At 34.9% G+C, this 12,216-nt stretch overlaps 1 protein-coding gene and 1 long non-coding RNA gene across 2 annotated transcripts in view; one reads left to right on the forward strand and one right to left on the reverse strand.

Annotated features, from left to right (window-relative positions):
- LOC114252482 (phospholipid-transporting ATPase VD) overlaps positions 1 to 12,216 on the forward strand; it is a 71,440-nt gene that overhangs the window by 1,286 nt on the left and 57,938 nt on the right. The window lies entirely within an intron of this gene.
- LOC149501582 (uncharacterized) lies at positions 1,227 to 2,154 on the reverse strand. Its single transcript, XR_016324067.1, has 2 exons — positions 1,909 to 2,154; positions 1,227 to 1,407 (listed from the first exon to the last, which is right to left on the reverse strand). It is a non-coding gene; the product is annotated as an uncharacterized LOC149501582 (long non-coding RNA).

A 12,216-nucleotide genomic window follows, 5' to 3' on the forward strand; every position in this document is an offset into this window, starting at 1 on the left:
GTAGAATTTACAAAATGGCTCTGGCCTTTAGAGCTAGCTTCTGTATCAAAAAGCAATTTTCATTTTGGTTTTGGATACATTATTTGATTCATTATTTTATCATAATATTGAATGTAAACTTTAAGCACATTTTTATATTTTTCAAGTCAATTTAAAGTTTTATTTTCTTTTAATATACAGATTTTATAAAAATAATAATATAGTCAGTTGGATTGAGTAGAATAATGAATATACAGTGAAAACAGTCTACAAAAATATTATATTACCTTTTATCAGTGCATACTGCAAAATAGCAATAATTGTGTTAAAAATATGAAACAAGAGCAACTTGTAGAATTTGAACAGAGTATTTTTTATACATATTTCTAAATATCCTTTTTTTATTAATGCATGAAACAGTTAATGTTCTATAAAACATAAAATGATCTTCATTATGCTTAATCTCATTTGTCTACTAATTTGAAGAACCAAGGTTATATTATTCACAGATTATAATAATATTAATATAATATTACTTTATTAAAAATACATTTTTACAATCACAATTAAATTTACACAAACAAATATATTTTTTGTATTATAAATAATTCTGGGAAGATATCCCAAGATAGATAGAAGATATCTTCAAGAAACTGATGTACATGAAAAGCTATAATTCATATTATTGTACACACTCAATATTATTTGTTTTATTTATTTCAAAAAATTTAAGAATTTAAGAAGTCGTCGTGGCCTAACGGATAAGACGTCCGGTGCATTCGCGTTGAGCGATGCACCGGCGTTCGAATCCCGCAGGCGGGTACCAATTTTTCTAATGAAATACGTACTCAACAAATGTTCACGATTGACTTCCACGGTGAAGGAATAACATCGTGTAATAAAAATGAAACCCGCAAAATTATAATTTGCGTAATTACTGGTGGTAGGACCTCTTGTGAGTCCGCGCGGGTGGGTACCACCACCCTGCCTATTTCTGCCGTGAAGCAGTAATGCGTTTCGGTTTGAAGGGTGGGGCAGCCGTTGTAACTATACGGGAAACTTTAGAACTTGTATCTCAAGGTGGGTGGCGCATTTACGTTGTGGATGTCTATGGGCTCCAGTAACCACTTAACACCAGGTGGGCTGTGAGCTCGTCCACCCATCTAAGCAATAAAAAAAAAAAAAAAAGAATTAATTACAAAGCATGTAATAAATAACTCACATACTGAACAATTAAAGTAAGTAAATTTATTCAAATAAAATTTTATTTGTTATAGTGGCAATCTATAAATTTAATTGAATAAACAAACCCAACTGTTAAGTGTTGAGTGCATAGACACAACATAAATGTAATAAAAAATTTAAGTCTTCATTTCTCCCCTATCATTTTCTCTAATGCACTGGCATGTTGACATCCAATTTAACTGACTGAAAAAAAATGTCTATTTCTATTAGTTAATCTAGTATTTATATAGTTAGACAACATGGATACTTTTTTTTAAATATTTTTTTGCATCACCTATTTGAATTTTCTTGATTTCTTGATAGGATTTTCAATTCTCTAGTTCATCTTTCTCTCCATTTTCTAAGCAACAGCTTAACAACAACAGAATGTGTAATGATCATATTATATCATTTGAAAACACAAACAAAGATGTCTTGAAATGTTACAGTATCTATACTATGTAACATTATTTATGACAAACATTAAGAGATAAATATTAGACTGCATTTATGCAAATAATACTACGGGTTTTGTCCTCTATGGGTTTAACTTCTTACCAATGTTTAATTGAAATTACTTAATGTTTGTTCGACATTTTATGACTTTTATGTCGTTTGATTTGTTTAATTTGAATGATTTATTAAAACGAAACTAAAAAGTAAATACAGTAGGGTGTATAGTGTCGATACATGTACAGTACCTACCTATTTTCGTTCGTAAATTAGATTTTTAGAAAAGCAACCTCGTAAGATGACCTTCGCCGTGTAGTCGGAAACCTTATATCGCCTTATAACACAATGTAGGAAATGACGATGTAAAATAAATAAACCTCGGAAATTGGATGTTGGTATTTCAAAAGGCCCACGTGTGTAGTGATCGATATTCGTAATGAAATATTTCATGTATCCGTCGGTAATATATGTGTCCTCGAACTTTAAAGTGCCTTTCGCGTCGCCCGGCTCGTTTACAGTGATTTCAATTGATTGTGTCGACTGACTGCTACCAAGGTCGCTTCAATAACTTGAAACGTTATGAGCTTAATGAACATCGTTATGGTCCCGAGAACAAATACGCAGATTTATTGTTTTATTGATTTTGTTATGTTATTCGGTACGTCTGATGAATGATATTTACATAAATTAATAATGCTCGTTTGCCAAAATATTTGAAGGTTACAAAACTTTATGTTATTTATTTTTCCAATTTGAAAACCAGAGAAGAGCATTCTAATAAGACAGAAAATAGGAAAATACTTAGGCTTATTAGAAATATATAGCCCTCGTATACGTATTCGTATAAGTTCATATCGAAGAGTGAAAGGCTGTTGTGTGTGTTCCTGTAAGTTTACAGGAGAGCCATTTAAAGGTTAAATTTTGAAATAAATATCAGCAATTTGAATGAGGTAAACTCAATTGAAGCTCAATTAAAAACATCGAATTGCTGATGCTAATATCAAATAAAACGGACTTTAATTATAAAGATACAATATGTCGCGTATTAAGCGAAATGTCGCTTAAACTAAAAATAACCTTTCATTCATTCCTCGTTGCTATAAAACGACTACATACTAGGTACCTACCTACTGTCTAATCCATTTGCAGAGTTTGCTTGCTCACTTTCTCTATTTTCTAAATCGGTAAGAAGAAAAATCAGGTTTTTGATAAATCATTGATAACATTTAATTCAATTAACACACAATTTCCCTGCAATTTTAATGTATACCTACTTGATAATTGATATCAATTTAAGGTTATGAATTAAACTTGAGGCTTATTCTGGACTTTTTGTGCAGGAACGCGAGGAGTGAAGTTATGTGATTTGTTTTATTTTGTCTATTTAGTGTTTCTTCAGGCTTAAATATGTAATAACGGTGGTTTATTAACTATTTAATATCTGTGAAAGTGCACAAATATGGGAAAACGAAACAAAGTCCATTAAAAAAAATTAAGCTTATTCTGTATTCTCATTTACCTCATGTTCACGAATTTAAATATTTTAGAATAAATAAACAAAACAGGAATTTAAGATAAAGACACAATTATGAATTTCAGGATTTCGATATTTAGGTATTATCCGCCATTACGTGATTGTTCATTCATAACATCCATTAGAACGTGAGGTTGATTACTGACCGTATAAATACTGAATAACGCTGTCGACGGTCGGTTCACGATTGTTTTCGTGTGATTCGCTTAGGAAATATTTGTTTCAAAATTAACTGTTTGAGTAATACGACTATTATTTTTTTTCGCGACTATCAAAACAGATTTGTTGAAGTGTTTATTATGTATTAAGTGTCGGCTCGTTGTGTAATTTATATATCACACAAACTGGCAAAATAGAAGGTCGCCTATGATGTGTCTGGTTTTTTTTCACATTCATCAAAATTAAATATTTAATGTACGAGCACCTGTATAGATTTTAGATCCCTATGCATATTCAACTTCTATATATTTCGCAGTGAATGGAATGGAAATTAAGTCATCGTTTTCATTCTTCCGTCTGACGAGACGAAGTAAAGCCGGTCTTTCTAACCTTAAACTATCGACCTTAAGTGCAGTTCGTTAAGATCCAATTGTGAATGAACTCTTTTCCTTGCTTTTCCTGGAGCACCGTGATATGTCTTCTCAAACGAGGATTCAGAAGAACAATGAAATCCCAAGACGGGCTGCGGCCCGCTGTGTTGCTGGTATTTCTTACATTTGTGTAATAAAAATCAAACCCGTAAAATTATAATTTGCGTAATTACTGGTGGTAGGACCTCTTGTGAATCCGCACGGGTAGGTACCACCACCCTAGCTATTTCTGCCGTGAAGCAGTAATGCGTTTCGGTTTGAAGGGTGGGACAGCCGTTGTAACTATGTTGAGACCTTAGAACTCATATCTCAAGGTGGGTGGCGGCATTTATGTTGTAGATATCTATGGGCACCGGTAACCACTTCACTAGGTGGTCCCGTGAGCACGTACACCAATCTAAGAAAAAAAAAAATGGAATCAGTGAGAGGATTAAGTTGTTTATTGGAAACTAAATATTGATATGTATACATAATATATGTACACACACATTTAGTAATGGTATTGTCATTTAAAGAATATTTAGAACAATTTTCAATGTGATGGATTTTTTCGTTTTAGCAAAATAGACGATTATTTATAGTATCGTTAAAAAATCCGAACCCGTTTTTATTTATTATAACATTATACAAATAATTTATTTACAAACCAAAGTAAGAAAACAAAGACGTAAAAAAGTAAACGTATTTATCGACAATGGTTACGAGAAATGGGAGTGCTGTTTGCGTGAAGTAGGTCAACGTTCAAGGCCTGAATGTCAATAAGTTCCCTGGACTATAACAGCGTTTGTGGTGCCATCGGCCTGCCAAAATATTTACCGCGGCCTGCGTATACATTTTAATGACACGTTGACACTTTGTTGTTTTTCGAATCGTTAACCGCATGACACCTACGTTGTTGACCCAAACAGCCAATAAGCTGATCAATTTCTAGTTCGATTTTTACAAAGAAAATCATTTAGAATAAATCTTATTTTTTTGGTATATTTGAGAATTACGATACTGCAGCCATAAAATGTGGTAAGGAAAATCAAACGATTTTGGCAAACCAATAGATACTAAAAGCAGTTTTATAGATATTTCATATGTAATTACAGTATATCGTTAAAAAAAAGAACTATCAGTCGCTACTTCCACATTTCGAATACAATACATGAGAAGAAAGACACGTAGTCAGTCTCATTGTGATTAAGACCAGCTTTCGATATTGTGAGTCGTCGGAGTGCGACGACCCATGACCCGTGAGGGTCATGTGACTTTTCAGCGACGAATTATAATTTACCAATTCGTACGCAATTTTTAAGCTTTATTGTTAAACACTCGCATTTTAATCGGTAAATAGTTCTACATATATAATATACCATACATACCTGACGATATATATTCAGCAATATTTAATTACTTATATTGATAATTCAGTTTGATTTAAAAAGCATTATCAGTAACATCTAATTATAATGCGGATCTTTTTGTTACTTTACTAGTACAAGTACCTAAACGTAATCATTAATCATTTTATTTAAAATTAAAAATGTCTGGTTTCCAATCGCTGCTACGCACGGACTTCGTGTTACGTAGATTATCAAAACAAATTAGTTATAATATTATATTGAATGTGGATACATGATAACGGGAATTAACCGAATTACTTAACGCAATGCATACACAAATCCTACAAAAATGCTAGTGGCATACATCCTGCCCATTCGTCGTTAGGCAATTATGCTTTCCGTTTTGAGGTGTGGGTGGGTGGTGCGGTTATATCATACAACCGAGATTTAAACCTCATGTCTCAAGATGGGAGGCGGTATAAGACTGTGAATTATTTCCACTTCCTATGCATTCAAAAAATACACTTTGGACTCTGGAAGTGATTTGACAGTCACCACCGCCGGACGTGTTTCTCGAGAATGAGAACTGTATTTATTTAGTTTTGTGTGGTCCGAAATTTTGTACGGACACACCTAGTAAAAGATAAAGTATCTAAAATATGAGTCACAATTCGATTTGATGAAAAGTTTATCTTTTTTAAATACGTAACTATATTATTAGTCATGACATTAAAAATATTTATGTATTGATATAGATAAAACTAAATAGATAGTATTGAAAATAGATTTTTCGTGTAGTTTTTTGTCTTTGTAGTTTAAAATTATGAAGAATAGGTAAATTGATAACAAAAGTGATAAGTTAACGACCGACGCACGTTTATCTGAATGTACACAAACAATAGATAATAATCTGGTGCGTAAATAGGAATTAGCATCAAGGTCTTCGTGACAATCTATTCCCAAGTAAATCCTCGTAAATCGGACGATCATCAAGCTATCAAAGAATATTAATTAAAAAAAATTACTGGTGTTAGGACCGAGTCAAACGAGGCTTCAGAAGAACAATGAAGTCTCAAGACGGGCTGCGGCCCACTCACTGTGTTCCTGGTATTTCTCGCAATTGTGTAATAAAAAACAAACCCGCAAAATTATAATTTGCATAATTACTGGTGGTAGTACCTCTTGTGAGTCCGCACGGGTAGGTACCACCACCGCGCCTATTTCTGCCGTGAAGCAGTAATGCGTTTCGGCTTGAAGGGTGGGGCAGCCATTGTAACTATACTGAGACTTTACAACTTATATCTCAAGGTGGGTGCGGCATTTACGTTGTAAATGTCTATGGGCTCCAGTAACCACTTAACACCAGATGGGCTGTGAGCTCGTACACCCATCTAAGCAATAAAAAAAACAAATTAAAAGCGCCGTATTTCTGTTTTGTGCCTTATCCTAACGGATGGTGACACTCGAATTGGATTATTCATATATCGGCACTTCTGTTGCGCGCTGTCTTTTCTAGATTCATTATTCGCAATTTGAGTTAACTTTTACGCTATCGAGAACGTTAAAAAACTCGCACTAAGCACACTGGTGCGCTCTCACAATCCATAAATAGCTCAGTCATTCGGCTTGATATACTTTGGAGGTTCGTTTCTTATCAGATGTTTCCTAATCTCGGAATTCGTTCGTGAACATGTGTTAGTAACGTATTAACTTAAAAATTTGCGTATTGCAAAATAATAATAAGTTTTTAATTAGAATAACAAAAACGTTTATCAGTCAAGGAAAACTTAAAAAAATACGTTGAATTACAATAATACAAATTGTTACTACATACTTAATAATAATACAATAGCATACACGCAAGTAGATTATGCTTGTATTATCGTGTTCATTATTTCCTTAAATTCATTAACTGATACCGGGTTCGTACCCGGTAACACTGTTATGTTAGCACGTTCACAATAAATCGACTCCTGAATCGCGCTAGTAAAGATTTCAATTAGATTGATTGAAGAATTAATGTTCCGTGGTGAAATTTCAAATAACAAACAGAACCATTTCAAAAACTTTAGCCTTAGATAAGACTGAAAAATGAATTGACCAAGAAATAAAAATCTTACGTTACGGACGTTTTTTCCCGATTAGGGTACCCCATCCGCATCATCCCATAAGGAACTTCGTCCCAAAAAAAATATTTAATTTTAAGGGTCAACGTTGAATGTAATGACGGAATCCTCTGTCCTTGTGTTGTCCCTGTATTGTCCTGTTTTTATTACGCTTATTAGAAAAAGTTGTGGTTTATTCCCATTCGATCGAGTCTGTTTCAACGGAAACTTGTATACATATGGAAAAATCCGTTAAATTAATGTATGGAATACGCGAATTCTGTGTGACCGCGTTCCGTCTGCGTCATCGTGGGTATTGCTCGTATTGCCTGCCTCCTATAAACACGTTTTACGACTCGTTTGTGAACCTCAGAGAGCTGCCGCAGTAAACTGGCTCGATCGTTACTTGCTCTTGATAGGCTAAAGCATCACAATATTCGCACTTTCAAGGAGAATTTACGATTTCATTCGATTTATATTTTATCGTTATATAGGCGAACAAGTATCGGTGTGTTTGCCTTTAAATCATCTACCTATATATATCAAAATGAATTGCTGTTCGTTAGTCTTGCTAAAACTCGAGAACGGCTGGACCGATTTGGCAAATTTTGGTCTTGAACTATTTGAGGAAGTCCAGAAAAGGCTTAAAAGGTAGATAAATATGAAAATGCTCGGAATTAGATAAAAATAAAAAAAATGTTTTCCCGTTGACGTGTCCCCCGTCGGACGGGTTCCTTTTGTTTGAAGTTTATTTTATACAAAAGGTTAGTTCTTTTATTTATCGATTGAGGCTCTACGAAGTCTGCCGAGTCAGCTAGTCACTAATAATTATATTAATAAGACGAGTTGTTATTCCCTACCTATTCTCTGATAGCCTAATGAGCTATTCCAGTTTCTCGAGGACGGGTAGGTAAGCTCACAGGGTGTGACCTGAGAGAATTTGCTAACACTAGCCCTAGCAAGAGCAGTGCTTCGCAGAATCTACCACCGGATCAGAATCGCGACCCACTGAGAAGATCCGGCGAGAAATTCAGTGGGTCGCTTTGCGAGTTGTCAAGTAAATTCCAACGCGACATCACGAATGCGCGCACGTACTTTCCTCGTTTGTACAAAAAAAAAAAAACGGATCGAACGCGATTCAGCAAAAGTTATTTTAATCATCTTATCACTGTGTTGCGTTAATGAATACATGATAAGAGCGTACTTTGTTGAAAACAACAAAAAAGACTGACGAATTCAATAAGTAAAACTACTTTTTTTTTATTTCTACATTCATAGGCTGCCCCACCTTTCAAACTGGAAGGCATTACTGCTTTGCAGTAGAAATTGTCAGGAAGGTGATGCCTACAGATGTGGGCTCATAAGAAGTTTTACAACCATTATAACTTTCAAAGTGTTTTTGCCGCGAAACAACAATGAAATACCATTTTAAGAAGTGCAAGTTAATATACAAAAAAATGGGTACTTCATGTCTTTTTTATTTATTTATTTATTGCTTACATGGGTGGACGAGCTCACAGCCCACCTGGTGTTAAGTGGTTACTGGAGCCCATACATATCTACAACGTAAATGCGCCACCCACCTTGAGATATAAGTTTTAAGATCTCAGTATAGTTACAACGGCTGCCCCACCCTTCAAACCGAAACGCATTACTGCTTCACGGCAGAAATGGGCAGGGTGGTGGTACCTACCCGCACGGACTCACAAGAGGTCCTATCACCAGTAAACGTGTCTCAACGTGTGCGGCGTTATTCACTTTAATGTCTACGGGCTCCGGTAACTACATAACACCGGGTGGTCTATCTAGAATTACGAATGCGCAAAATAATATTAATATCGTTGAACGTTTTCTCAAGAGTCAATCAACCATACGAAATTACGACTCCTTCAATGCAATTTCTGGAATAAACCCAGCTTTCTTGGCTTTTCCCTGATGCGATGACACATGACATTCGAACACGTAGCGGTCAAGCTAAGGATATTAATTTATTTGTTCGTGACTTGTTTCCGGCTGGTTACATTGATGATTTCGCATCAACGTACGTGCAATGAAATCTTGTGGGTCGCACCGTATTAATAGCAAAATGTTGTTAACTTATCATATCAGAATCATAATTGGAAATAATTCATTAATGTCATAAAGGCGCTGTATCGTCATACTAAGCGTCATAGCGCAACGATAATCAACCATTGTTTTTAGTCACCAGTGAAGCAAGAGACATTTCTGTTTCGTTTATAAACGAAAACAGCTGTGCTAACTTCATTTGCGATGATTGTATGGTAAATGGAGAATTACGACCTTCGACATTTCCAATAGTTTTCGACGACGAACGTTTTCTATTTAAGTATACCGATATAAAAATTTTGATATAAAAACATACGCGTTAGAATTATATTTGCATAAATTAAAAAATATTTTATCGTTCTGAATCGATATTCCTGAGAAATTCCATGAAAAAACTCTATACATAATTTTTTAAAATGTGTATGCAGATATATTTATACATACATTAAATGTAGATGGGTTGAACTGTTCAAGGGACATGAGAAGTAAACCGAATAAAATAATTTCAATTATGAATAGTAAAGAATAGTAAAGTCAAAATTATTATTGTGATAAAATTCTATTACATTAAATATTGACATCGAGCGAACAATTTTTTATGTTTAATATGTTAAACGTATACAATTAGTTTATAAAGTTTACTTTTCTGAATCGACCTGTCCTGAATTGTAGAATGTGTTATTAATTGGGTTCCGCTGTAACTTGTGCATAATTTAGAATTTTGTGTAAGGTGGTGGGCTGCTGTGTTCGTTCAACGATGTCAGAACTCCGGTAATCGTTTGATACTAAATCAACTTATCTGAGAATTTACGCCAATTGAGATTCTTGAACCATAAAAAGGTCAATAAAATCATATGCGCAGAAAAAATCTATGTCAAAAATACTTATATTTCAATCATGATATTCATCATATAGGATATGTAATTATTATTGCCAAAATAAATATATCCGGAAGTTTCCAACTAGGAACGATTTAACCTCGAGAAAGGCTGCCGTAATGTTTGCATGCGCAAATATCCTAGCTTAATGAATCGGCTAATTGCGTGCCAACCTTGACTGGTCGACCTCATACGAATATCACTGCAGGGACATTACCATTTAACCACCACATTACGTTTTACAAATTTCTTCAATTTCATGTTTAATTTAATAATTGGATTGCGTGTTCAATGACTGTTTGGCTTCTGGTTGGATATTTAAAATCGTTTTATGGGTTATGAGAAAAAAAAAAACATTTTTAGTGGAACAAAGTTAGCCTGGTTTATTATAAGGGATTACTGAAGGCTACACAGACACTTTAACCATAACGTACTATTGCCACACACCTTGAGATATTGAAGTTTAGGTCTCAATTGTATTGAATATCGACTGTCACCCGCCCTTCAAACTGGGACTGGTTTGCTGTAGAAATAGGTAAGATGTTAAGTCAACTAGCATTTTATTTACATTGTTTTTTTGTTTTTGGTATTATGATTTACATAATACAGTAATAAAATGTAAATTATAAGAGCAAAAATGTATGAAGTAAAAGAAACACCAAAAGATGAAACAAAAAGGTCACTTCCTATGCCACGTTGCAGTGGATTTTTAGAGTTATTAGTGGTCCAAGGTCGTCGAAATTCGACTATAAATAGAAATTATAATTTTGTAGACTATTGTGATTCTATTGTCAAAGACTTAACTTCTTTAATCACAGATTTCGCCAAGAGTACACTTTAGACAAATACTAATAAAGACAAAACAATATTTAATCTATTTTCAATTTGACCACAGACTATAACTGACAGACTGCAATCAGAAAAGTTTGACAATACACAAATAGTATGCGTGTGTGTGCCAAATACATGGTAGTGTGTGTAATATTTTTATTTATTGACTTAATGTATTTTTTATGCATATAATTAAAAAAAATATTAGCACTCTGCACTTCTTCTCTATAAGTGTGAGAAATTTCATACTCCTCCGTCTGCGCAATTTTCGTAAAAAGGGACAAAAAGTTTTTGCTTCACGTACTAATTTATAGATAACCCAAGGCGGATTGATGTCGGGTAGGCGGCTGGTCGTAAAACTCACGCCAAATCTCTATGTAGTATGATAAGAGGAAATGCTGCGCCCTACCCCACAAAAATTGAAAAAAATTTACGCGGAAATGGCATTGGATTGGTCACCTATTCAGAAAGCCCGATACCCATCTATCAAAGAGAGCACTGACCTGGAAAGTGTCTGAAAAAGGAAGAGAGGCCGCCCCAGTACAACTTGGCGTCGCTCGGTGGAGCAGGAGCTAGGCGTCGTGGGTATGACGTGGGAGGAGCTAGAACAGACTGCCCAAGACCGATATAAATGGATAAATTTGATTCGAGCCCTACACCCCGGCAGAGGGTAATAGGAAATAATGATGATGATGATGACCCCACAGAATGTGAGGTAAGGGTAAGAAGATGAAGAACTTAGATAGTGTGGATTAGATAGGGCAGATTTGTACATATCCGGGCCGGCTCACGTTAAACTCTACCAGTCTGCTAATTTGAAAGAAAAAGAAAAATTACTGGTAAAATTTTACTTGTGGTAGGACGTCTTGTGACTCCGCACGGGTAGATACCACCGGCCTGCCTATTTCTGCCGTGAAGCAATAAAGCATTTCGGTTCGAAGGGTGTGGCAGTCGTTGTGTTGTACTCTGAACTTGGAGCTCATCTCAAGGCACTTAATTGTAGAGGTCTATGGGCTCCGGCAACCACTTAGCACCAGGTGGGCCGTGAGCTCGTCCACCCACCTAAGCAATAAAAAAACCGGCTGTTTTTCGATTATGTTTGTTATGTTACGAAGCATGTTTTATTAGACAACCTTTGATATTTCCTTGTGTAGCGTTTCATTCCTTTTGCTAATTGTTGTTCGCGGGTTAAAGCGTTAATTGTTGACGTTCGCTTGTATTCGCTAA

This window comes from Bombyx mandarina, chromosome 13, assembly GCF_030267445.1.
Source record: "Bombyx mandarina strain Sakado chromosome 13, ASM3026744v2".
Lineage (NCBI taxonomy): Eukaryota > Metazoa > Arthropoda > Insecta > Lepidoptera > Bombycidae > Bombyx > Bombyx mandarina.